Source organism: Plectrocnemia conspersa, unplaced genomic scaffold (genome assembly GCF_051122295.1).
Source record: "Plectrocnemia conspersa isolate PC_06_02 unplaced genomic scaffold, ASM5112229v1 ptg000005l, whole genome shotgun sequence".
NCBI classification, from domain to species: Eukaryota; Metazoa; Arthropoda; class Insecta; order Trichoptera; family Polycentropodidae; genus Plectrocnemia; species Plectrocnemia conspersa.
Genome location: NW_028277169.1, coordinates 33,679,416 through 33,705,705, shown reverse-complemented (window position 1 = coordinate 33,705,705; position 26,290 = coordinate 33,679,416). Strand labels below are relative to the sequence as shown.

Here is a 26,290-nt window from a genome sequence, read left to right as displayed (position 1 = left end):
TAGAGCTACCATTTTTTTTCGTCCATTTATCTCATTAGATTGTTCCACTTACATAATTTTCAACGCTGCACTCAATTAAAATATTACAACATTATGAAAGGCTCTCATTCGAGCTTCTTTCAAGTCTAAAAATCGATTCCATGCATACAATGCATGATTTATTGCAGTCACTTTGATTTATTAATGATCTTTCAAAGGATTTTGCAACTCGTGGATGAACAAAGGTTCGGTCCGCGAACCCTGCTTGGCACCACCAGTTCTTGCAGGTCAACGAAGTCGACTGAGTCACATTCCTATTGTTCGCCTCGAGGTCATGTGTGCAATTTAGAAGTGCATATATACGCACATGGAAGTAAGTGCATTCATTTCGAAAACGGTTCAGAACCGCATACCGCAAATCTTGTATGGATGACCTCATCTCTCCGAAGGGTTTCTGGTTGAAGTGTGAGAATGCAAAAAGAGGGATTCATCAAGGAGTTCCTTTGTTTTTCTTTGTTGGACCAAATGATTCAAGCCTCAGAAATTTAAATCTGTAGCCTACCTTACACACAGAAGAATGTCTTATTGTTGATCACGCTATGTTAAAATCTTATCAATAAACCATAGTCTAAAAACTACTACAGCGTTTCTTTAAGTGAAACTGTTTTAACTTGTAAAGAAAAGTTATCTACATAAATATTTATTATTATTAAAAAAATATGTCATTAAATATTTTTTGACTCAGGAATCGACGCAAAATGTACGTAAACCTCCTTGGTCATCCATCAAGGTGAAACTTCACATTCTTCTCAAAAATTAAATAGGCGCCAGTGTTCCACTTTATGGTCAATCTTAATGAATTGTACCGTATGAGGCGTTTCTTTTCAGCGACTTTTGGCATGTAAACGGAACCGGTCGAAGCAATAACCGAAATAATCTGATCCGTTATGCAATGACAGAGCTGACACGGCGTGGAGTCCGGTCATGTCCGGTTTCGGATGTCAGCTCTTTGATTTGCACCGACTGGTGAATAGACGATTTCGGTTGAGAGAACAAAGGGAGGAACAGTTTCGAATTGCTCCTGCGTTCCGCATAATGAGCATTGCTGCTTTTTTGGTTCTGTCCTAATTGACCATATGATATTGCTACACCCAATGCCCCATCATCTGAACTATTTAATGGTATTCTTCCAAATCGCTTCTGTATCATTCTAGAATCTAGATTATACATTTTCTATATTTGTATAATATTCAAAAACATTTGGGCATTTTAGATTAGAAGGATGGAAGTAATCTACAATATATGTAATCCTTAAGACGAAAATATATAGAAATTCTTGAAGATATTGTTTGCCATCAATTTAAATTTATCTTATAATATGTTGATAAGCGATCTGTGATTAGCGCAATAAAACAAAGAGTGCATTGACGAATCACCATTGAATCATTATCATATTAAGGACAGAATAGCGTAATCCGTAACTTCTCAGACTAATAACTCTGAGGTTGCGGGTTCGAGCCTCGAATTTTTATTTAAAAAAATACGCTATTATTAAAAAAACCGGCCCTAGCTACCAGGGCTGTGGAGTCGGAGTCGGAGTTGGAGTCGTGGAGTCGTGGTGTTTTGGCCGGAGTTGGAGTCGGAGTCGTGAAAAATGAGCTATAAAATTAAATTTTTAAATTATGAAATTTTAATTGCGTAATAATGAATGTGTACAGCGTATGAATATTAAACGTGTAGAAAAACACCAAAAATACCTGATAAAATTAAACTTTTTTGTCGGAGTCGGAGTCGGAGTGGAGTCGTGTTGTTGGTAAATATCGGAATCGGAGTCGAAGTACAGTGACACCTATTGCTTATAAATTATATTACACATAATAAATTATAATTATTAATTTAGATGTCACCGATTCCCAGACTTTGGTTGGTGGTTAATACTTTGTAGGTATTCATTATATCTGATTGACTTACTCAGTTGGAAGAGATTTACTCCGTTGTAACGCATTGGGCTTACGCCTGTTAGGTTACAACGGAAAATTTAATAAAAATAAAATATGTACCGTTAAAAAATCTATACATTTTCCAGTGTAATTATACATTTTTTTTGTTTTTGTTGAATACATAAATAAAATATTCTCCATGAGCTTATATAGAGAAAAATATAAAGGAGTTAAAATTAAAAGTTAAATATATTTGACTAATTAGGTAAGGGTATATACTTTTTTTTTTAATTGCGTATTATATTTTTATAAATAGCAATTCTTATTTTTTTTAGATAAAATAACATTTGCATTCTAAATTTTTGTTTAAATAAAATAATATTTGTCTTCAATAAGTCTTAAAAAAAATTCACCTACATGAAATCTCAAATATCATATTTTTTTTCTCACACTTAAAGACATGATTTAAATAAGACGACATACATTTATTATTTGAAGATTTTCAAGTATTTTTCTTGAAAGTAGCCCAACGCGTTTCAACGGGGTAAATCAGTATCATCTGCATAAGTCAATTAGACACAAACAATACTTGCAAGTAAAATATTAACCACAAGAGTGAACGTCTGGGAATCGGTGACATCTATATAATTAAATATAAATTATTATGTATTATAATTTACAATCAATATATGTAGTATTGCATGAAGGGTCTTTTTTATTAATAAAAAAATGAGTCTGCTGCAAGGACCCGAACACGCGGCCTCTGGTTTATCAAGCCAGGCCCTACAGACTACGCTATTTTTTATTTTCTTTCCACTTCAGCTACTCAACTCGCGTTTATAAATTGAACAGGTCATTTCAGAGTGCGAAAAATGCACCAAAAGCGCAGGAACCTCTTGGAATTCTTCACCAGTTTGTACAGCTGCCATCTTCTGTTTGCGCATTTGTATTCTAATTTGAAATTCCGAACGGCTTTCGTGACACAATGGCTCGAATTCTATTGCGGATTTATTCGCCGAGCATGGTTTATTACCGCTCTTCCTGGCGGTACTGATGCCCCGGAACGCGGTTAGAGCACGTTCTGTCTTCTCCTGTGGAAGCGATCAATGGCCGATGAAAACGCAACTTGATTTGCCATAGTCGACGGCGATTTGTCAAGGCTTTTATTGCTTCTTGCCGGGTCATCTTTCAAAGTTTACGGTTTGGTCTCGCTAGAGTTGGTCCATCTCTCTCTATTCATGATAAACGGAACCGTTCGCTGAACTCCTGAAGACTGAGAAAACAACTGTATTAAAAATGATTGGGTTATCTTTCAAATAATTATAATCAAAATCATCATAAAGTACGTGAAAATTATAATCGAAATAGTGCACCAAAATAAACAATAGCTTTGTGGTATAATTCTGGTAAAATAACATGAGTAATTCTAAAAAGTAACAAATTCACACGTACGCGGTATTTAGTTTGACTACAAATAATGTGACGTTATAAACAAACTAGAAATTGGCTAGTTTTTAGGAGAACCGCTAATAATGGTATATGATTGATATTCATTTAATTAGCTGTAATTTAATATATAGTACGTACTAGATGTCAAAGTTGATATAAAAAAACTGACAGATTTTTTTTATTGTTTTTTATACCTGTATTATTAGACAATATAAAGATACAATATGAAATATTTTTTTAATATTCAACAAATTTTCAGTTGCTACTCTTTCACTTTGTAATGTCAAATATCGAACATATGTGATATTTTCATCATCATTTTTAATATAAATATTTTATGAATTCATAATATTTATTTTTTAATTTTATAATATTTTATTTTTCTTTATAAAATTATTTTTCCTTCTTTTTACAAATAAGGTCTGATTATTAATTGTGGCTAAAATAAGTCAAGAACGTTTTAAAAATATTCAACACCAATCAAACAATCAAGTTGTAAACGAACGTTGGCCATTTTAAGAATCGCTAACAAATCAATTTATATAACCTGATAATGGCCGTTAAATGCGACGTGTGGGCCATCATAACTCAGCACCCCCGCATTGTTTTCAATTGCTAAATCTCAACTGTCGCATGTATGGACAAATCCACTTAAATATTTTTGGGCAGGTGGTGAAAGGAACTTTTATTATATCATACAACATATTTATGAATTTGATATAATTAAAAAAAACATGGATAATAAACGCGGCTCTGATTCATAGACAAGTTTGTTTGCTTCATTCGTGCCGTCACGTTGGCGCTGTTTAAAAATCGCGTTGCCAACTGCAGCGGCGCGGCGTTGCAGTGAGTAATCGCGAACACGCTTCGACTAAACATTGACATTGTTCTTTTACGCTTTATTTGTACTTCGTTCAGTTTAGATTGGCTCGATCTAATTTGGAATGTTGATTTTGCTTTGAATGTGTATTATTAAATTGTTTTACTACTGCGTATCCATCTTTGTTCGGTTGTTTTAACAGTTGTTATGCATAGTAATAAAACGCACTAAAAGAGGGGAAGGGAATAATAAATTATTTTTAGTTCAGTTTAGTTACATAAAAATATATTAGATATCGCTTGCTATATTAATTTATATTTTAAAGTTATTCTTAAACAGAGACGTCATTTTAGCTTTTTCCAGGGGGGGCAAAAGTTGGCCAGTCGGTAGTGGTTTTTTAATATTTCGATGCAAATGCCCCCACCTCCTTCCCACCTCCAAAATCACGTCACGTCACGTAATCCATATATTCTAATAAGAAAAAGGGAACTATTTACATTGATTCCAAACCTTGCAACAACTAATGATTTTAATAGAAAAAAAATATGACATGTATGTATTTTCTATTGATTTTGACAACTAGTGTGGTTTCCACTTTTCAATATAACCAAACTATTACATCAAAGTTAGCAGTATAGATAGAGCCTTGATTGATGTACGTCGTCGATGCGCAGAATTGTGGAAACAAGGCGGTTCAAAGTCCACATTTAGACCTCTTCATCATGGAGATGGCGCCACTTCTCAGACGTGTAATTTGCGAATATAAACGCCCCGTTTTCGCACTCTCTCAGCTAACGCTCGAACAAAGGCTCGCGGTGTTCGATTTTTGCGATCGAATCTTTGGATAACAGTCTTTGAGATGGCGAGCCGCGACTGGTGAGACTGGGTCACCGCGGATTGCACACACAGGCGCCACTCGATTGCAATTTCACGGATGCATGATCCATCTACTCGGACCTATCGAGATAATTGCAGCTGTCTTGCGTTTATTTTTTTCTTGCAGTTATGACAGCATAGCAACATTCCTCAGAGAGATAAACGCGGCGAAAAACGGAACCTGTCTGGCATGGATGTTTTATTTATGTACATGTGTTCACGTGTGTAGTTTCATAATATTAAATACAATCCACCCTTTTATCTCATCATCTCTGCGTACATATGTCAATACTTCTCTTCCATCACTTTAAAACGTGTTGCTTTTGAGAACCATCTCCTTATGAATAAGGATATTCATATAAGCACGTGCATATGAAAACTGATAATTCTTACACTTTAAGCTGTAAAAAGTATGAACTGATGTTCCTCTCACTTCAACTTCGAAGAAGTATAGTCTACACTTTCAGCTTAAACGTAGCAAAAAACAGTAACTTTGAGAATATGTAAACGTGACTTGTGAAGTGAGAATTTTGCCTGTAAGCATATCCAGAATGATGATGAAGTTTTTGCCTGTACAGCAGACGAGCTTAGAGATCTTTAGGCAGCAGCAGCTGCTGCACCATCTGGATTTTATACTGATACACCCTCAGCTCTTTCTCTGAAATACGCTGCAAACCCTCTTAGACATATCTAGTTATTCTAAGGCAAGTGCAATATTATCGATAAATGTTTTCGGGTTGTTCCAATATTTTCGAGACACAATCTATTGCGCAGTGTGTGCCTAATATTTGCGAAATTTACGTTGCTTTCATACTACAATTATTCCACGATATAGATGAATATAACACTTCATTATTTATCATAACATATTTAATGTTATTCTGCTACACAACTGCATTACTTATAATATATTTACACCTTACTTATAATATATTTACTTTTTAAAAATACTGTGATTTATTCGTGTGTTAGGAACCAGGCGGTACAAGAGTTTTTATATAAATTAGTAGGCGGTACAATTTTTTTATATAAATTATTTTTTAATCACAACAGTTCATAACGTCACGTAGACTCGTAGAATTCTTGGAATTCAGATAACCGAATCTGGCTGGATGGTCGATGTGAAACTGCGGCTTTTTTGACTTCTAATAGTTGTCTCAGTCGATTTGGCGTAGCTCCGCTTGACCGATATCGGTTGAACTCTCGATAATTTCAAACGACTGAAGGCATTTATTATATTTTATGTTAATGCTTATAAAATTTTTCGCTATAAATCGTATCGCTTTGTATGAACGGTGTATGGTGTGAAATAAATTTAATTATAATAATAAATAATAATAAAAATAAAAATTTAATTTGCTTCGTTGCTTTCCGAGGCACCGGTAATGCGTTCTGTTGTTTCGACCAATGAAAAATAAGCATTCAAACATAAAACAAGATGGCCGACAGTACCATGACAACAGTTTTAAATAATTATTATTTAATAATAAAATTTTGTTACGCGACAATAATTTTCATTAATTCGTCATTTGACTGAATATAAATAATCAGATTTCAAATTAATTAGGTGTTATAAATATGAAAATTAAATATATACATAATGTGTTAAGGATTTAAAGAATACATTGATTAAACTAGGTAAATAATATACGCAATGAAATCTTCAAATTTTGAAGTACCAGCAACGGGCTCCGAGGCCGAAAAGTGAGTTTTTCCTTTTATAAATAATCGGATTGCAAATTAACTAGGTGTGTTATAACTATGAAAATTAAATATATACATAATGTGTTTAGGATAAGAAGAATACACTGATTAAATTAGATTAACAATCATAAAACAATCTTCGTAATGAAATCTTCAAATTTGAATTCCCGTCGCTGGGCTCCCAGGCCGAAAAGTGAGTTTTTCCTTTTATATTACATAATCATTATCATTGCTTCCGATTTATTGCACATATACGTTAGATTTTAAGAATTGCAAATAAAACAGGTATGTTTTAAACGTGAACGTGTAATATATCCTTAGTATGGATGAGGATTGAAAGTTACTGTCAATCAAATCGGCGCTGTCGCAGTGGGAACGCTATATATATCACCCAATGGGCAGCTTATAAATGTGTAGTCTTGGATGTTATCTAATAAACGACATTTTACAATGATTATAAATATGTGGTTGCATACCTGGAATAATCGATAGCCAAAATATCTAAGAGTGGGTGATTTGTAATTCCGATGTGACAAAATATGTATACGTCATGGTTTTTATTCAATTTTTTTTCTGTGCCATCATTCCTCTTTCGGAATAGCCAAATTCAAGATATTTAGTTACATCAAACTTATGTAGTATGTTCTTTATAAGAAATAATACTTACTGACAGTGACTTCAACATCTGTATGTAGGTGAGGGCAGCACAAACCCTAGCTACGCCACTGCCAATTACTATATACAGACCAATTATTTTGAGAAATTTATATTTTTACCTCTATGTTATTTATGCAATAACTGGTGGACTCCTTACCTTAATTCTTTATTCCATTTTTCACAACATTGAAAATACTCGAACATTTTATTATGTACGATTTAATATAGTTAAAATAAACATTAAAAACATTTTTTTATAAAACCCTTTTCACTCTACTCTAGTGCTAACTTAAAAGTTTATCGTCTTCCAAATATAGACACCGTTTTCTATTATCTTGAAGATAAAGAGCTATTGCAAGTCTATTCAAAACTAAGATAATCATTAGCACATGTGCTCAAATACCTTCTAAAGCTCAAAACAATACATCATCTCACCATATACGGCGTCTGCTTAGTGACACCAAAGCAAGAAGCGCTGTAAGTGGCAGTGGGAAAGTGTCAAAGTGCCAAAAAACATTCCGCAGCACTCTGGGCGTGAATGGTCTGTGTTTTATCATAACCGCGTTAAAAACAACTCTTCAAACCGACGATTAATATCAATTTGTTGGTTATTGTGAAAGTCAGCATGTCATCAATGGATGCATAACGCGACAGTAACGAGATTTCGACACTTGGCTAATTAAAACCAATCAGTCGACACTCACGAGCGCCTTTCTTAAAACATCCATTACAATGTCAACATGTCAGAATTCATCAAGCAGTTTTTTTCCTAAAGCTATGGTGTCACTTTAAACCAAAGGAGAAGTTTATTTAGATTCTAAAAGCGCACTGATCAGTGGATGTTTATTTGACTCGACTTTTATACACCTCCAAGTTTATTTTTTATCAACGGACGGATGCCCATAAATTAAGCCCTTCGGTTGTTGACTCTTCTATAGCGGCAGACGGATTTCTTAGAAGAGAAGGAGATACTTCCCCTGCAACGCGTGTCTCGACTAAAAAAGTCTATCCTAAACACTTAAATTAGAAGCTGAGAAAAAAACTGAGTCGTGCAACGGAGAAGACTCATCTGCTCTCAGGTCAGCGGTTGCTAATTGACCCAATGCCCTTCTTGTATGGAAAGATCAATTGACCCAAAAGGAACCGGTAAAAGGAAATGATCTTCGTCATCCTTCATCAAGGCAATTTGAGTTCCAAGAAAATTTCTTTTGCCTCTTGAGTCCAAAATCATTTTGCGCATCGTCGCCTTAGCAACAAAAGCAAAATAAAGAGTATCGATTATTTTCAACTTGCTGAAATTGGAACAGTGCGTGCTACTGTACATGCAAAGTAGTTCATGTACCCTAACAATTAAAAAATGTTTTATACTACTGCCCCTATTTGCGAAATTAAATAAAAAAACAGTTAAATAATATTTTTCAAAAAGGGTTAAACGTAATGTTGTTTTTTAACAATCGACTTTTAGGCGGAAACTTTCATGGTCATGTGCACAAACAGAATTAGGCGCGTTTTGGAACAAAACCATCGGGTTATTTACATATTACGCAATGTCCACTGACCAAAACACGTGGGAACAGTTTGCTTGTGGTACATGTATATTTTCGTTTCGAATTCTCCCTTCCTTTTTCTCTAGCTCAACAAAATTACAAATTAATAACTTTTGTAGATTCGAGTGACCTAATCGTACGATTGAAGTGAAATCTGCTACTTTTTTAGGACTTCTAAGGGTCGTTTTAGACGATTCGGTGTAGCTTCGCTTTGGACGAGTTCGACTGAACTCGCGTTATTTTAATCCGAAGCAAAGTTGTAGTTCTGGAGAAAGTGTTCTGGTTTATATACCATTGAGAAAATGGGAAAGTCCAGCGTTTCTTCCAGTTCTTAACCCTTTGAGTAGTGAGTTAATTTTTTCATATTTGTTAATATTATATAAACCTAGGAGTGAGTTAATTTTACGTATTTTTATTTATGTAATTATTTCTGTTGTTATTTATTTATTATTATTTTATATTTAATTTGTAGTAAATTATAGAAAAAATCAGTGATTCGCAATGCTTGGATTTATTTTGCTAATTTTTTATTTCAATAATTTATTTTAAAACATTTCTATTAATCATTTTACATATTTTTTATATATTATTCTACTTTTGCATGGATATTTTTTTATCAATTCAGAGGCTTTCAATATTTTTTATAAAATTATTATAACATATATTTTTTATGTTAATTTATTTCGTACTCTATAATTTATTGGTATTAATTTCTATACAAATCATTTACATTAATTCAAATTAAAAAAAATATTATATAATAATGTTTTTTATTTTGTCAGTTATATATATATATATGTAAATATATAACTATCTTGTGTACCTCAAAACAGGGAAAGATCGAATACCGTACATGTATGGCGATACTCACTCCTCAAAGGGTTAATCATCTGACTAATGCCGATGATTCAAGGCGTAACCAGACTCTTTGTTTTTTTCTAATACTCGATAATATATTGCTACATTTGACGACATCATAATAAAAATGATTATTACAATTACCTGATTAAAAAAAAATACTATTTATAGAATATTTATTAGAATAGCTATTGATTGCAAAAATCTGAGCTCGTTCTTCATAATTATAAATTAAATATCTACAACATCAATACTAATCATTTAAAATTGCTTTAATTAGTGTTTATTTTCGAGAATATTCTAAAAAAAATGTAAAATGATCATTTTTTTATTTCTCAATAAATTTTAAGGGTTGTTCTAATAAAATGATTTTGTTAAAAATTTAATTTTTACAAACCGCTGCATGCTTTAATGCAAGTATGAGTTTTAATCTGTTAAATTCACAGCTGTATTCAGAGCAGGTAGTAAGAAAAAGGGACAAGGATTTCCGATTAACATTAAAAATTTTGATCAACAATAAAAAAATTATGACCGACTATAGGAATTACGATTAGCAAACATTTCGTTACCAAGTTTCGGGTTTTTAAGCTGAATGGGTGTAACTTTGCAGCCGTAATAGACGCCGGAAAAGCGGGTAACATATATATGGAAATCTAGCTACCGTTATTAAGTAGTGGAGTCGAAATAGTGGCTCTAGAATGTCAGAGAGTCTAGTTTAGAGTGTAGCTGATTCGAGACAGATGTTGGTGAACCAACTGCAACACTTTTCAGACACACTCACAAAATATGTTTACCCATTAAAAGTTAAATTGCATGGTGGGGACTTTTGGCGATCGTTAACAAAGGGGTAAAAATAACAATATTCCTTTTGCGAATGGTAAAATGCATTATCTATATTTTTCCTTTTATTTGTTCGAAATAGTTGTTAGCAGGAATTTCTCGAGATTTGGATCAATTTCTTATATTTAAAAAAATGTTAAATTACAAATTTAATTTGGTTCGGTGATTATTGCGCAAACTAAAATTGCGCAAAGCGAAAATTTCAAACAGCCAAAAGTCAGTATATGTACACATATGTATATTTAAGAATACATCAATATATATAATAACAAAATAATATCTGTATATATAACATATGTTAATAAGATTTTAATCCAAAAATATTTAACAATTATATTAGTAATTTAAATTGGTGTGATTATTAAATTCCGTTAATTTCCTACAATTACACAATCTTTTATTCAAAAAATGAGAATATAGCAGTTGGAATTGAAAGTAAAGTATATTTAACAATCAAACAGTCACGTATGTTTAGAATTTTCGCTGTGTGGAATTTTTGTGTGCGCAATGATCTGGTCACCATTTAATTTAATGGGTATATAAAATATTTTTAGTTTCTTGTCTTCACGTATTGCAGTAGCACTTAATCGGTCGTCAGCACGTCGCTGTTCAGCTTAACTTCCAATTTTAAAGTTGAATATAGCACAGTTGGCCTATAAATAGCAACCAAAATGACATGTGTAAATGTCACGTCGCTACTGTTTACCGTTTAAGAGGAGTTCTTGTGACAGATAAACAAGCAGACACATGCATTTTATGTTTATTGGTATAGAATCTATACCAATAAACTATACTATACTATAGATATATATTTATTTTGTGATGATTTACAAAAATAACATATAAAAAATAATTGTATTATTAACTAAGATTTGTAGAGAAATTGTCATTAATATTAAATGTATATCAACACAGTTATTATAAATGCAATCACCTTGAATCCTAAGACTTGAATAAAGAATGCAAAACATTTTCACTCTAGTCTTTATCAATCATTAAGTCTATACCTCGACATATTTCTGATGCCTATCTAACGTTTATAAAGGTTGATTACTCCTTTTTATATACAATATAAATATAATCCACAGCTTCGAGGTCTGTATAATTACGAGTTAAGATTGCAATTTACCGACAATATTTCAGGAATGCCTCAGACGCAGTTAGCTTATTAGAAGATAAGAGTCAGTTTTCCGCAAAAACAATTTCCAGTCGATTGTGCCAATTGCGCAATGAGAAATGGTACTTAATTACGCATTACTATGATAATTATAATACATAGTAACCGGTCGCGGAATACAACGATGAAATCGAATCTTCAGAGGCTGAGAAAAGAATAACAAAGAGAAGCGATCGATCTAAATTCTAAAGTTCAAATAGCTCGGATATAAAGCAGACAGGAATTCTCTAGTGTCAGAAAACGTTTACTAAAAATATTGGTTATTTATCTGTGTTTGGATTTGTGTTAATCGTCACTACGTGTGTGGCTCTTGTGAATTTCTTATCGCTGTTTTGGAATTACGGAATGGAATGTGAGTAAACAGTTTTTTCTCTTCTTGTTGTGAGTGCGATACTGCACTGTCAAAGTTTCCGGTAATTTTATAATAAAGAATAAAGCTTATGGGTCACCGTGACAGTTCATATTGACACTTTCTCCTATTGAAAGCTTTTACGGTTTGTTTGTTTGTTTGTACATATGTATATGTATATATTATTTTTAATTGTTTATATTATTTTTTCTTTCTGTTATGTATTTTTTATATATTTTTATATATGTTTACTAAATTTGTTAGATGTAAAGATTAGCTATTAAGCTAAATAAATTAATAAAATAAATAAATAAATAATTGTAAAGACTGAACATTTTTTAGACGAATTGAGAAAAACTACTTAAAAATAATATTTAATTACATTTTATGCTTAATCATCATTTCCTTATCAATAAAAAAAAAATTCAAACAGTCACCCCTATTTATATTCGACAAGAGAATCACGATCGTGTCCTCTTTTAATGTATTTTAGAGCCAGGACGTCGACACTAGCCGACTCGCTAATGGCTGTCGCCTTTTGGCTCCTTAATACGCTGGTATTGCACATTGTTCTATTAAATGTTAGCTACGAGTAGCTGATCCATTTCGTATTATTTAATTTTGTTATTATATGATTTTTTGATTATCTATTTAAAAAAAAAATATTGTAATAATACTACGTATTGTTTTGTTGTTCTTGGTGACGCATTGGGGTAACCTGCTAGTTCACGATGGTATTAATTTAATTTGAATAAATAAAATAAAAAATTAAATACCACGTTTAAATTAATATTTTATTAGGTAGAAATTGTTTTTTTTTTATATTTATTAACCCTTTGACGCGTTAATCAAAAATAAATTGTTTTTTTTGAAAATGCAAATTTAATCTTAATACTGTGCTTAAATTAATTTTTATTTATTTAAAATGTTGATTTTAAATTTTACGTTTATTCACTAAAATTTTTTTCTTAAAAACATTTTTTTTACTGTTTTTTGCGTAAAGAGATAAAAAATCAGGTAGGCGACTTTAGTCGATTTCCGCGTCCGAAGGGTTAAGTAGAAAGATTTTCTTACTATTTTTAAGGTGAAATATTAAGATAAATTTGGCATATAATTTAGATAATTTTACTAACCTTCTGTCGTTCACCAAAACGGTGACAACTTCTCTCGATGCGGGAATTCAAGTAGACGTCGTGTATACAAATTTTGAGAAAACCTTTGACAAAGTTTGTCATAGGTTATTATTAAAAAAATTGTCGAACCTCGGTTGCTCGGATAAGTTAACTCGGTTATTCTCGAGTTATTTAAGCAATCGTAGACAGTTTGTAACCTATGGTGGCCGATTGTCAAAAGAATATTTCACCCCTTCGGGGGTTCCTCAAGGATCCAATCTGGGACCTCTGCTTTTTGTGTTATTTATTAATGACATAAATACAGCAATTAAAAATTCAAGTTTTCTTCTGTACGCAGATGATTTAAAATTATATAAATGCATTCGATCTGTTGTGGACTCCTTCTCTCTACAAAGTGATTTAGACTCTCTGTGGAGATGGGCTTCCACTAACCGTCTGCATCATAAGATTCCCTTTCAAGCTCGACGGTTTACCGTTACATTCTTATTAGAATCCACTACTATTTGCCTCTCAGCCATATACTGTGGGGGTGTTACCCTGCGCTTCTAAAGAAATATTCACCATTTTATTTTTATTATATAATAATGTTCTTTTCTTATAATAAATACAAATATTTTATTGCTTTTGGAAACAACAATAGTAGGAACACATTTAATAATGACTATGATAATTATATTTATTTAAAAGATCTTTGAAATTCTGCGCAAAATTAAAAAAAATCAGATACCTAAGTAGCAAAATTATATAGTGAAATTAGTGGTACTGTGGGCTAATAAAATTTATTCATTTAACAATCCAGAACTGACGCCGATCCCCTAGAAATAAAAGTAGGAAGGGTGTCGCACGCAACAAAGAAAGAGATAAAGCATGCTATTTCGTGTAACGGTACTTCGTCCAGACGACATGGGAATCTTATGAAGCTAACCGTCTACCCTTTAGTGTCGGAAAGTGCCATACTGTGTCATTTTCTCAATCCCGTTCGCCATCAGCTTATTTCTACCATCTCGGTGGTAACTTTTTGACTAGAGAAACCTCAACTTAAGGTCTCGGAATCACTTTCGAGAGCAAATGGAGGTTCTCTCTACACATACACGACGTCTGTGATAAATCTTCCAAGATGCTCGGCTTTGTTATGAGGAATGCCTTTCACGTTGACGATCCGTCAGTTATTCGCATCCTCTATGAAACCTTAGTTCGTAGCATTCTTGAATCGGGATCTATAATTTGGAATTCCCGAATAGCCAAATATTCCCTTTTAGTGGAAAAAATTCAAAAAAGGTATTTAAGATACCTTTACAAAAGGACATTTGCTTATTATCCGTACTTATATCTCAGCGCCTTTCTTTTAGGAGCGTTGAGATATGATTCGCTGAGTTCTCGCAGAAAACTGTATGTCGCTAAGCATTTTTTCAAATTACTAAAAGGTGTTGTCGACAATCCAGTTATTCTCGAGGAATTCCAGTTTTGGGTTCCGGAACATTTTCGAGAATCACGATCGCGACCTCTTTTGTTGGCCGTTAGGGCTAGGACATCCGCACTTGCTGACTCGCCTATAACTGTGGCCATCCGGCTCCTTAATTGTGATATTTTATATTTTTTTGTTATGTTTAAGTGTTGTTATATATATGTATATATACGTTTTTTTATGTTTTATAAATTTAAAATTTGTTTTCGACCATCGTGGCGCATTGGGGTAACCTGTTAGGCCACGATGGTTTTAATTTAATCTTAAAAATAAAAAAAATAATATAAATATGAGGCAAACAATTGTAAATAATTAAATAATAATTATAAAAATGTAAAATTAACTAAATTAAAGACAATTATTTAAAAATTACACAATTAGACAAAACAGTTCTTTTTTAAATTATAATTATTTAAGTCCCCCCTATAACGTAGTATTCATTTAACGAAGTCCCCATCTTTACGCTATAGGCGGGTCGACTGTATATGATAAAATGCAAATGATATCGATTTTTCTGTCAAATAAAAATAATAAAAATTAAAATCGATTATATTCAACAACTAAGTCCTTGTAAGGAAAAAACTAATAACATATTATTTTATTGATTTTATACATTTCTAAAAATATTTTTAAAAAATTCGGGCTACTTTTAAATGCACTAATTCATATTTGAATTCATTGCAATAACGCAGTGCCACATTTCTCAATTATATTTAATTATAAGTAGCCTTTAAGCATAATTCAACCTTAATGCCAATCAATTTGTATTAGACTTTGCGCTGATTATTAACAAAATTATTAGAATACAATCGACTGTAAGTTATGTAAATTTAAAGAAAACAATTCCATAACATGTCATAAATATAGAACATTTCATAATATCTAATATGCACATATGAAGTTATTTCTGTATTTATATACTATTACACAATCACGTCATTAAAACAGTGCAATGCTTATTTCAGTATTTGCTTTGGGCTAATAAATAAAAACCAGTCCATTTGATTGCATGGTTTAATTGAAGTTCACTTTATCATAATGCGCACTAATACGATCTTAATTTTTTAAATTTTATATATGAAAAAATAGTATTCCGTCAACTAACCGAATATTTAATTTAATTAAATGCTATTTAAGATTACTAGTATTTGATCCATTTTAAATTATTTTAAAAAATAATTTAAACATAGCATATATTTTTTCATTTTTCAGTACGTGATATGACACTAAGCTATATATAAATATAAAAACATATAATAATCTACAAATCTTGAAAACACTTCTTTTGCGGTATCTATTTTTATGTTTATTTCTAGCTCACACCCATTTTAAGAAGTTTAGATCGGATAGGTTTTTTTACATGTTTATTAATGCGTTCCCAAGCACATTGTGGCTGTTAAACGACTACTAACTGGCAGTTAACTACAATCTCAATCCGAGAATCATAATCAAATCAAACCCATTAACTAACGAATGCGTTGAACTCTTCGAGACAAACAAAGAGCGCCTTGAGCATTCAGAGTCCAGAGAGTACCGTATTTTTCCTCTTTCAATTAAACGAAACGAAGAGAGATAACATTAAAAGCACGCCTCATGGCCCAAGGTGGAAGATTACCAGCGATCCATATAGAGGTTCAATTATTCATGCGCTTAACGGAGCTCAATACCAGCTCAGTAATGAATAACAAATGCTAATGAGATCGTATCAGTCAAGCATCTCATTGCCGAGGCGACGAGTAAATATGAGATTTATTACAGCATTATATTATGTTTTGACTGTTGTTCCCAAATATCGGATTGGATGATTTTAGATGAGGTATCCACTCGATCAGATGAGTCAGATGACTTTGGTATGTACACAGGTAGGAAATAAGACGCCTATGCTGTGAGTCACGGAGGAAAATTTTTATTGCGACTGATAAACAATGTTGAGTAATAACGATTATAAAGTATAAACTTCTTTATTGATTTTTGCTATAAGCGAATCAAAGTGCAGTTGATTAGAATTGCATTAGATCAGGACGATGCCCTTGTAGTGAAAAATGATTCAGGTGGGCTGTACATTTTTTTTAAATAATATGCTTTTTTTATAACTTAAGAATTGTAAAAATTGAGTGACAAAATTTATGCCATTTTTTAATTTTTTTTTTAGTTTTCTGTGAAGTTATATTTTCACTAGTATAAATATAATTTTACCAACTGTTTCAGTGAAATCATATTTTCTGATTAATGAAGTTATCAATTGTAAAATGCACTAAAAAGTTTTTCTGGTGTTTTTTAATATCTGTGTGTGTTTTTTTAAATTTAAACAGATTTGTTAGTATATATCCTTTTTAGAACTCTTCAATCATTCTCCATTTGAATGTATCGATTCATTATCTCTACCATTTTTTAATAATATCGCATTTGCTCCGTTAATTCGGCTCACCTTTGCCAATCGAGTGGCAAATCTTAACACCACATTTGCATAAACCGAACGGTCATTTACGATAGTAACAGTAATCCAAAGCGACTCATTGGTGCTAAAGCGTCCCACGGTCATTTGACAAATGGATTAGAAATACGTTTAACCCGGTCCTGTGTTTGTTCGAGACCGGTCTTAGCTGACCATATGCACCAGTCAGTTTCCATATTGGGAAGACAACGTGACTCGTTCAACATTTTAACCAACAACAGACGAGGATTCTACTTGTCGCGTACCATTTAGTAGATGCTAGATAAGATGGTCAGCAGCTCTCCCATATTTGCATTGAATCCATCGACGTTTCGCAACTATAGGAAGACACGAATGCAAGCGAAGCGTAGGTGACTATGTGACAATGGGTCGTGATAGATTTTATGGCATGCAGTACATATTTACTTCCCAGGTGGGCGTACCTGGGAAGTTCCACAATGACAATTGGAGGTCCCACACTTGTCGGGATCGATGGAGAACGACAATTTATGGAAGAGTTGCGCTGTGCTGTGTTGTTATGTTATGCAACGATTGTTTTCTTGATCTGAGGCTGCACCAGGAAGACGACGATTAAAAAATAAACATCGAGATTAATCTTATCGATTCGGTTTCCGCGACCACTCTCTTCTGTTGTTTTGTAGAGAGATACTCTCAGAGATAGGTTCACACGCGTATAAACACGATTTTATCGATTCAAATATTGACATAACTTGCCTATGGTGCATATGAAATGTCGGATTGGATCGCAAGCTCATTCAATTCAATAAACATCAAATACTACTATAAAATATAAGGTTTTCATGATTTGGGATAAAAATGGTCACTACCATTATTTGTGACATTTAACCCTTTTAGCAGTATCGCCGTACATGTACGGTGATCGATCTTTCAATGTTTTGAGGTACTCTTAGATAGTTATATATTTATATATGTATATAACTGAAGAAATAAAAAATAAAAAACATTATATTTATAATATACATTATCTTTTTAATTTAATTTATTAAAATTATTTTAAAAAAATATTGAGAGCCTCAGAAATAATTAGTCAAAAATTTTTTTTAATAACATCAACATTTACGTTTGACTACCATTGAAGAGATCTCTCTAGAATTTCCAGTTAAATAAAAATACTTTCTCACATGAATAATTTTACATCAATCTTCTCACTACTGCGCACATATTGTACCATTTTATCGATCACGTTTAATTAATGACTATTAATATAACCTGTACCGCAGAACCAAACACATTACGACAACCTGTAATACGAAACTAATTACACCACTTTGTCAAACTGGCACAAAACAATAACGCCACATATGCATTCGTACCCTGAAACCCAGATCTAGATATCTCTTTAAAAAAAAGAAGTCCCTCATCATTTTCCCAGTTCTCCTTTTTCTCCATACATCCTTTCCCACGATCGCATGTGCGTCATCTCGTTCCTCTTTTCTTCTTGCTCATTCCTCGCATATGCTGTAATAATACATCACTTCTTGTTACTAATCCAGAGATGGGCAACAGTTTTAACTGGTTTCGCACTAACTCTCCGGGTTTGCCGTTGCCGGGTGCAATAACCCTGTGCCATTCTTGAACTCACCTCGGTGATAAATTCCAAATACGTGCACTACATATGCATGGATTTATTCAGCTTACCGTTAGTCACCATCGCCGTATTTCAGAAGACTTATCTTGGTAGTCATCCTCTTTTGCGAATCTGGGTTAATCGCAGATATGGCATAATGTATTAGAAACTGGTAACTGGGAAGCATCCATAAACTTCCAATCTTTCATATTCATCTATCTAGAACACGAAGACCATGAATTCAACCCTTTAAGAATCAAGCTAATATGACAATATTAAGTGCAATTGATCTTTAACATCGTCGAATTTGCTCCAATTTCTTCACACATTAGATTCGATCGAGTCGTGATTACTGCAACTATCTAAGCATATGATAATATGCAATTAGTGTTATAATCAACATTCGAATCACGACAAAACCATTATTTCGCCAATCTCTTTTTTATTCGGAATCACCGAGTCAACTAATGGTACGGCGTGTCTAATCTTTAATAACATATTAATTTATTCTCATGGGAAACGAATATACACAATTAATAATAAAAACATATTGAGAAATGTTAGTATCACCACATTTTTATAATTCGTTGTCTTTATCTATGCATAAAAAAACATTTGTGAATAGAATGTTTTTCAGTTGTGTCTACTGTGACCGAAGTTCGCAGAATTCGTTCGTTGAACGAAACAAAATGTTTGAAAGGCCCACCTTTTATTATCGTTTAACGCTTATCTCAAAAACAGGTGTGCGTTGCAAATTTTTGTGTAGTTCGTTTTATATTTGTTGTTTCAGGACGCAAATACTTTATTTTAATCACTTCAATAATTCGATCGCAACATACATATTTACAATAAAAACCAAGATTTAATTGAAATATATATGATTTTACTGAGATAAACTATGTAATAAAAACACGAGGAGGGGTTGTAATTTTATATATAAATTTACAAGCTGACCAAGTTTTTCTTAACCATGGAAAAAGTATCATACCAGCACGATAGACTAGTGGTGATTAATACCTTAAAGACTTGGGTTTGAATGGAATATGGACCATAATATTTATTTTTATTTTCTACATATCTGTAGTGATTAATATATAATTTTAATCAAATAGGTTTTCTTAAATTATTCTAATCTCACGAATAAAGATTGTGATGAATAGTGAAAAATAATCGAAATAGGTTATGTATATTGTTTGTAATCTGTAATAATAGTTTATAATTAATAAATACTGATTTACATAATTTGATTTCAGTTTGGTGTTTCACTACTTACTTAGTAGTTGTTGATTGTGTTGTGCCTATTCCGTAAGATTTACAATAAATAAATAATAAGATCAAGTAACTTAAATATATCGTCCCATTTCCGATTTTCTGTAATTTTGTAAATAATTTACAATGTCTATATTGTCTTATAATTTTAAGAAGCAGAACTTAACAACTCTACAGTATATAAAAATATTATTGTTTAAACCATGAAAGAGATCCAAAAATATGTAATATCCTTTTCTCGGTAACGACTATGAAAATTACACCATTAACAATATTTTTTCAACATGTTACATAATTTTTAAAATTATCCATGGACATAAATCGATATAAAACCAGACAAGAAAATTACCATCGAGTCCTTGCGGTCATCCTTGACGATCGCCAAAATGAAAAATGCAACAGCCATAAACATGAGCTCAGAAATTGCCCATCACAAACTGGAATTCACAGCATGTACTTGATCAGTCGCACCAAAAGATTGGTGATTTTATCAACAAAAATAAAGAAAGCTGTTCCTGGAACTTTTTATTATTTACATTATGTCTGTTTGATAATGCGGTTCGTAGAACTGCTCTTTTCAAAAGACAACTGTTTAAATATTGCCCTATATTGCATGTTTGTATACTGGCGCTTTCAGATAAGATAAATTCTCTAATTTATCTACGTTAGTATAAATCATATATGAATTTTAAATTACGATATCTATCGAGAGATATACTGTGTATATAATGATCAGAGCTGATTGCAGCATAGCGTGATGATCGAAATAAATCTTTAGATTATTATAGTCTGGAAGCTAACGAGTTTAGAAATTGTATGAAAATGTTAATTGTGTATTTAAATCACTGATAAAATCACAGAAACTCGAGAAGAATTGAATAAAAAAAAGAAAATGTTAGTCAATCGATTTTTTTACACGATCTGTAAAAATAAATTATTGTAGGTTAAATAAATTAAAGGAACCGGTAATCTATATCTATATGTAAATTGCTATAATTTTGAGAAAACGTTTTTAGGTCGTTGGTTAAATGAAAGTGATCAATTGCTTATTGATGCATAAAATAAAGTGTCAATTTAAAAACTGAAGAACCCATAAAAAAACAATTTTTGCTGCCCTCTTGAAATATGCCACTTGGTGATAAAAAGAATCCTCTAAAGAAATTAATCAAACAACAGAAGCATGTGGCACATAATATCACTATGTACCAAGAATATGCCACAAATATATGATTACTCCTTTTACACATAATAAATATATAATACATAGCATACATATATTGCTTTCATTATTAAATTGTTATTAAATAAAAATTGCACCTGTCAATATTTTATATTTTAGACATGATCGGATTGTTTTTTTCTATTTTTAAAATATATAACTATCTTTTGTTGATCGGTATATATTCAAGGAAACAATAAAAATATTTGCCAATCATAATCCTGTTGGTTCAAAAATTTTAAATCAAAAATCTATGTCCCTTTTATTACTACCTGCTCTGAATGCAACTGTGAATTTAGCAGATTATGACTACTACTTGTACTTAAAATTGCAGTGGTTCGTTTAAATTTTATGAGAATTGATAAATGAGAAATTTTCATTTTGAGAATACTCAATAAATTTATAATAAGTAAAACTAATTAAAATATTTAATAAAAAACTAATTCAAATTTCTCGCTACCTATACAAATTTTAGTAGTGTTGCTAATATTTTATGAGTAGTATTGTTGAAAAATCTATAGTGTATCAAATTAAGGCAAAAGTAATAATCGTATATTTTACATGAGCCTTTTAGAACTGTCTTTTAATTGTTTTATTAAGAAGATATTACAATAAAATTAATGTCCAAGAATTATTTATTTCTATATTATCGGAACCACTTATAACCGTTGCTTCGAAAATAATTTACAAGACTTGTTAAAAATTATAAAACTAAATTTTTTAAAATCAGTTTTTTGTTGGTGAAACAAAATAAAGAACGGTTATTATGTATATCCGAATAGACGTCCATTAACAGTATTCTATAAACACTAGTTATAATTTATCTAACCTTACAATATTAAAAACAATAATTTAATATGATTTTGTGCTCATAAATTATTAAATTATAATGCTTAAAATTTGTTATGGAATATAAAAAAAATTGAGAATTATGTTGCTTTATTTTGTAAAATTCATAAATATGATCTAAAGCCCAAAACTATGTTTTTAATCAATACTTTATATTATAATATATAGTAAAAATACAGTTTTAACCCTTTTAGTGCCAAGCGAAACTAAGCGGTGTATGCTACGAATGCCAAGCATTTTTTTTGCCAAATATTTCAGAAAATTTAATTTTTTTGTGTGAACCATTATTTATTATAAATAGGAACGAAATTAAATCCAGTTTATACAAATATATACACAAAAAGTAATTAGTTTTCAAAATTGTATTGAATTAGATGTACATTAAATTTGTTTATGTTTTATAAAATGGAATATAACTTATTACATGTTATTAAACGAGGTTTATTATATTTATTGCAGAAATATTGTCTAGTGCTATTTACCAATTGATCTGAAGAATACAATTCTGAAATATTTTGTTTGATGATCACTAAATAATTATACAAGGCACGCAGTTTCTTCGAGCTCGAGATTGATGAGACTAGCGGTGAACACATTTTAGCATCTTAGAAGCTTTACTGCGTATATTTTCTATACGCTGATGGAATTTTCAATCAGTTTAAAATATACATATAACCATTAAATCTGTGCGATGAAGAAAATACCAGTGTTTTAAAATTCAGTGGTTCGCAAACTATTTTCATGTATAATCCCACATTTTATTTAAAATGTTGATGCATGGATAGACATTTTTTTTAATCGTCACCGTAGTTGAAAATTATGCTTCTGGTTTGTTATAGATCTATATAAAATACATAATTTTATAAAACAATAGTTTTATTTATGCATTTTAGTAAAAAAAATTGATGTGAAATTATTTTGAAAAACTAATTATATGAATTAAATGTGAGCTATGCACTCGCAAAGAACTCATGATTTATTCATCATGAATTAATAATTGTCATCCTCATCACGTGTTAATTGTCCGGTAGTCGCTTAGAGACTGAGAGAGTACGCGATCTGCGTCGCGTCGCTTGGCGCTCGTCACTCGTCGCGTCGCGTTTGTTCGCCACAGCTGCGTATAAATTAGTATACATTTTGATAATATAATTTTATTGTTCTTGAATAAACACCAAATATTTTTTATCAAATAAATTTATTTTGTGACCTCAAAAAAGACCCATGGTTTTCAAACCACTGTTTTAGAACACGGTATGCCGGTAAATACATTCCAATTTTGACGCGTTTTTAGTTGCATTAGTACGAAAATCCACGAATTTTCTTTGTACACTTTCCACGATTGTGGGCCGCATTCCTCGGGGCGGCTTTCCGTATACAGTTGCCTCACAAAGTTTCTCCTTTGGCGCCGTCTCGTCGCCGAAAGCACAAGAAAGTGCATCGCCGTACGCACGAAACCGCATACAAAACTGCATGCTGCATATTATACACCAGTTTGTCCGAATATGGCCGCATTTTTTCTTCTTTTTCATGCCTCTTTCTTCTTTCATCTTACTTTATAATCGCCTTGGGGATATTTTTAGCACACGAACGCCCAAAAAACGGGTTGAGGAAGGTTGTTGACTTGACTCTCTCGTCAACAGTAAATAATGTAATACGACGAGTGCATCGCACTATGCACACAATGGGGTTTGGGAAGTGACGGACGATTCATATTCATGTGGTGATTTTTTTGGAACAAAAAAACGCACCGGTAAAAGCGAGGTGAATGTGAATAATGTGGGAGGAAAGGGACGAACGCCTACAATTAAAGTTATATCCATAATAGCAAGTTAATGCTACGGTGGCGTATTTAAAAGTAGCCAGAAACGCTTATTCATTTTATTGTTGTGTATTGGAATTCACTTGAGAGATTATTAATATAATTAACACTGAAATATAAAATTAATATATCAATATTTCAATTATTATTATTATATATGTGTACACATAAAAATACCATATGACTAGGTTTACTTGATGATTTTCATAGAACATTTCTTGTTAAAAATTAAATTTGTATAAATATTTTCAATTTTTTATAATCACTGCATAAAAAAGCATGGGTCCGTGCCAGATGTTAAATATGCATGTTTCTTGGAAGCGCTTTATAAAGGTCGGAAGTATTTTAATAGCAAAAAAATGTTTTTCTAAACTACTCTAATCACTCTTATCTTTACTTTGGTAATCTAAGAACTATATTAATACTCATTTAAAAATAAAACGCACCGCGTAAGAATCGACAGATTGCTTTCCACGGAGTTACGCCATAAAATTTGCCTGTCAGCGAATTTAAATGTTGTTTTTCTAAAAATCCAAAAAGCATTAAGGTTTTTATTTTTGTGTTTTTTTTATTTATTTATTAAAATTTCTGGAAAATTCTTAAGAAAATCGAGAAGTAAAAATGAAAATTATCGTTTCTCGAGAAATAAAAAACATTGAGAAATACTAAATGCCTATATATGACATTAAACACTGATAACACATGTTTCCTTAATTAACCATAATTTTTAATTCATAAGTTTTTTTTATAAATTATTTTATAATTACTATATTAATTAATATATTCATCTTGATTCTACAATTTTATTTTAATATTTAGCTATTAACAATATTTTTAGTAGCACGTAATCGGTCGTCAGCACGTCGCTGTTCAGTTTATTCAGTGATTTCAATACCACGTATTGCATTATAGCACGTAATCAGTTCTCAGCACGTTGCTGTTCAGCTCAACTTTCAACTTATAGGTTGAAAATAGCAGAGTTGAGCTAGAAATAGCAGCTAGAATGATCAGTGGTATAAGTCGGTGACCAACACCTGAAAGACTTGGGTTCAAATCTATATATGAGCACTAGTGTTTTTTTAATTTATATCGTGTCTGAAGCATCAGAATTAGTAATTATTATATAATCACGTAGGTAAACCTATTACCCAAATATTCCTTATCTCACGGATGAATATCGTGTTGACTAATTAAAATCGAGCTAGGTCGTACATATATTAAAAAAATATTCTGTAGAACTTGTAAATTACTAATAAATAATTTTAGACAAAATATCTTATCATATATTAAAAATTGTCAAATAATATTTTTAATTTATTTTTAATAAAATCGACCATTTACAGACAATGTTCCACTACTTATTTTGTAGTTGTTGACCGTGTTTACTCCGTTGTAACGCATTGTACTAACGCCTGTCAATTTACAATAAATAAATAAAAAAAATGTGTAATTTGCGAATGCTGTGTTCTGTATCTGTTCGTTGGAAATTCAGCGCGGATCCTTGTTTTTGTTAAAGTAAGGTCCAACCGTTTTAATACACTTGTATGAAAATATTTATAGATGCTGTTGATAGACATCTGCTCGGATACGCATAGTAATTATAAGTTATGCTGAATAAATAATAACTTTTCGATGTTACTCAAGTTTATGCTCTATACTTCACTATATAAATAAAGTTAAAATAATAAACAACTGCTACTTTAATTTTTTAACACTTTTCTTTCATAAAGTGCTAGTTTATTTTAATTAAAAAATACGTTTTACTGTAAAAATATTAAAAATATTCTGTAATCATGATTAAAGAAAACGGTTTAATTTTTTCAGTCGTGCAACATTTAAAAAAAAATATGCATTTTGCGTGGAATTGTCATTTTATTGAAGTAGAAGCCTGCGTGATTATATATATTTCATTTAGGGTATGAGAGCTAGATAATTTAAATTGCGGGCCGCGTTCGGCCCGCGAGCCGTAGATGACCCATTTTTGCATAAATCTAAAAGCTATACCATATTAAAAAAATACGCAACGTATAATTTAAAATATTTAATAAAAAATATTTATGTATAATAATGATAAGATTCAAAAAGTTTACTTCATCTGTTTCTAATATATTTTTATCTATATTTAAAACGGGTCATTCGCGGCACGCCATTTTGTTTTATGCGGCTATTTCATTGATTTAATAACACACGATTCGCTTCCAATCTGCGTGTTGTAATTAAGTTCAACACGCTTCAACGCTGATTAAACTGTGGTTCGCGGTTTTTAGAAAAGATGAGAAGATTCTACCAAAATTAAA

The 26,290-nt window shown here is 31.5% G+C and overlaps 1 protein-coding gene across 1 annotated transcript in view; it reads left to right on the top strand.

Moving 5' to 3' along the window:
• LOC148235476 (uncharacterized) overlaps positions 1 to 26,290 on the top strand; it is a 66,653-nt gene that overhangs the window by 17,175 nt on the left and 23,188 nt on the right. The gene's annotated exons all lie outside the window — the stretch shown is intronic.